Source organism: Chiloscyllium plagiosum, chromosome 27 (genome assembly GCF_004010195.1).
Source record: "Chiloscyllium plagiosum isolate BGI_BamShark_2017 chromosome 27, ASM401019v2, whole genome shotgun sequence".
Taxonomy (NCBI): domain Eukaryota; kingdom Metazoa; phylum Chordata; class Chondrichthyes; order Orectolobiformes; family Hemiscylliidae; genus Chiloscyllium; species Chiloscyllium plagiosum.
In genome coordinates this window covers 48,796,628-48,799,937 of record NC_057736.1, presented here as the reverse complement: position 1 = coordinate 48,799,937, position 3,310 = coordinate 48,796,628, and the positions used below count along the sequence as shown (strand labels likewise).

The window sequence follows — 3,310 nt, the reverse complement described above, 5'->3', positions numbered from 1 at the left end:
CGCAAGCTGGAAGAACAACACCTCATTTTCCGTGGGCGGACCTTGCAGCCATTCTGACTCAAAATAGTATTCAATAATTTTAGGGACTGAACTCCTCAATGCCCCCTTCCCATACCACCAGACCTAGTACTCACTTAGCCTTCCACTACTCAACCCCTAGCTATTGACAGTCTCCCTTAACAGCTATTCAGCGTCTTTTGTACATAAATCAACACTTTCAGGGCTACCATCCGTTCTGAGGAAGGGCCACTAAACTAAAAACTTTATTTCTGATTTTTCTGCACAGAGGCACTCAGACTCGAAACGTCAGCTCTTTTCTATCCTCACAGATGCTGCCAGACCTGCTGAGATTTTCCAGCATTTTTTTTCCTTTGGTTACAAATTACACGAGATTCAACTGAGATAGCACATTTGCTTGTATCGTTCAGATCAGTCAATTTGTCACAGTTCAGAAAGAAAAGATCGATAGAGGGATACTCAGCAGGTCTGGCACTCTCTGAGCAGAGATACACAGAATTACCCTTTGATTCCAATATGACTTTTTCAGAACAGTGTCACATCATATTCGATATGTTAACTTTGTTTCTCTCTGCAGATACTTCCTCATCTGTTGTGATTCTCCACCATGTTTTTTATTTGTGTTTCATGTTTCAGTATCACTATATTTCATGTTTCTTGATAGGGTTACATGCTGAATTTGGTTATATATGGACAATGTAGTCCTTTCCTGTTCCTATTATAGTTGGTGTGTCTGGGACACCGTGTTACGGCCGAAATCTGTTTCTTCTTTAAGATTCAAAGTAAAAAATGATATTTTTCTGAATATCCTGTAAATCTCAGGAACTCCCGTTTGTTTGAAAAAACATTTCAGAGGCAGCTGAAATTTCATGAGATAACAGGAATAAATTATTGATGGTGGAGCACTCTGTGCCCTTCGTTGAACTAGCTTGTCTACCCACTCTCTCCTAATATAGGTCTTGATTATATATCACAGAATTATTTACAGGAAACGTGGGGGAAACTCAGCCCATTGTCTCGTCCAGCTTAAAACGACTATATCTCTACTGTTAGTCTCCTGTATTGTCCCCATAGCCCTCCACACTTTGTTTTTATTGTCTGCTTTTAATTTTAAGTATCCTGCCGGATATGAACAATATGATCAATCTCAAACAAAAAAAAAACAGAACTTAGAGGGCAAGCTCTGCAGGTCTGGCAGTATCTGTGAAGAGAAATAAAAGTTAATGTTTCAGGTCCAGTCACCCTACTCAATCTGTATTCTCAATGATTAAATGGTGTGCATATAAAACATAGTTCACTCTATCACATTTAAAATGATCCTGTTCAGTTCACATTGTCATTCAGCATTGCATCTCTCAAATGTTGCCTGTTTCCTTGATGTGCATTAGATTTAATTCTGTCTGTCACAAAGTGTGATGATTACTGGGGAATAACATTGTACTCCCCATGCAGTCTCCATAGCCACTATCCCCATTATGTCTTATCTCCCAGCCAATGCAATGTTCGTTCGAACCTGACTCATTAATTAATAAGATTAAATGAATATGTTCATTGTAATTATCACTTTTGGTTTTGGGCTGAGGCCAAAATGCGTAAAAAATACGGTTTACAGCAAATAAAACTGCATTTAGAAGTTTGTCAATTTGTATAAATAAATTACTAAAGCATATTCCCTCTGGAAGTTCCAAAGTTGTCTTATTAGAGCAGTGAGAAGAACATTCAGAGAAGTCCACACTTCCTGTATATCTTCAGGACAACTGTGCCCAGTGACAATGTGTTGGCTGGCGTTTGTTCCCGTGGAGGATAGATCAGCACAGTAACAACATCCTGGTTGTGTTTCTTTTGCGGGGTGGGGGGATTTGTGGAGAAATGGTGACAGCACAGTAAACGGACAACAGAGCAGAATCATCTAGCCTACGAAAAGATAACATCCATCATTCTCCCTCAGAACTGACTTCACTAGAGCAATTTGTGATGGGAGATTTGACAAATAGTCAGCAATGTCAACATGTAGTCCAGTCCAGTAATATTGTGAACTGAATGTGCTGGATTGAAAGCTGGGAATGTTTGCTTAGTGACTATGATTAATGTCAGTCTCCACGCAACGTAACTGTGTCACTGGAGGGTTTCCCTCTTCTATTGGTGAAGGGCTTCATTCAGTGCACTATCCCACTGTAGTAGTAAATGCATCAATTCCAGACAGTAACAGAGATCAACAGCTACCTAGATAGAGAGAGGACAGATCTGAATCTGAGAAGAACGGACTGGAACATTACAACAATGGAGAGGAGGTTTTTCTTGTGTCTTTTCAAGTTTTCCCCATGTTGGGAATTTCTTCCATATCGGATATCAGCAGTGCTGATGATTATTCTGGGCGGGATGGAGGGTGTGCTACTAACCTCATCTCGCTATTGTTGGTGTTCTCTACTTGTGTTCATTCATTAATCCATAAACAAGTTTGAACGTCGTTGCAATTTCTGTTATGTATATTTGTCAGAGAAAGAAACTATTGTCTACAGTTTCCATTGCAGTCTCCATTCAGTATCCATGGATTGCAGGCGACACCCTCACAAACATCTGAGAACAAAACTGCGCAAAACCACGAGATCCCTTTTTGTCCTGAACTGATTTACGTCTTCTGTTCTCTCTGTCACCAAACCTGTCCACTACCAGCTCCTGATGTCCCCAATCTTCATTTCTGTGTCAGTGCTGTTGCTGAACAATCCATTGCCTACACGTTGGTAAAATTCAGACTCAATTACCGGCCTGGTTTGCAAAATAGGTTTTCTGAACTTTGAGCGAAAATTGCACCGGCAGGAAAGCATTCATAACGTAGCCAGCAGGATTCGAACCTACGTGGGGAAACCCCAATGGATTTCTAATCCATCGCCTTAACCACTCGGCCATGACTACCGACAGCCTAACCGGCGTGAGCAGTGACCAAATCAGCCGTGATCTCATTGAAAGCTCTCGTTGACTTGATGAGCTAAATGCTTCCATCTCCTTTCATACCTTTGCTGTCATTTGTAAGGTGTGAGACACCAATGTAAAAGAAGAAAAGCACAAAGGTAGGAAAAGATATTTGCAGCCAAACTGAGTCAAAATTATTTATTGAAAGGAAAATCACACTTGGCAATTTGCTAGACCTCTTTGCGAACATGACCAGCAGAGGTAAGCAAGGGAGCTATTGATCTGAGTATTCTTGGACCTGAAGCAAACAAAGGTTAGTGACATATTCATTTCTTTTTCTGGCGAACGAAATGTTCTTTCCTGATGGTTACAATGAAAGAGA

The 3,310-nt window shown here is 40.6% G+C and overlaps 1 non-coding gene across 1 annotated transcript; it reads right to left on the bottom strand.

The window, feature by feature from the left end:
* Window positions 1–2,849: 2,849 nt before the first annotated feature.
* trnas-aga lies at window positions 2,850–2,931 on the bottom strand. Its single transcript has one exon. It is a non-coding gene; the product is annotated as a tRNA-Ser (tRNA).
* Window positions 2,932–3,310: the final 379 nt, after the last annotated feature.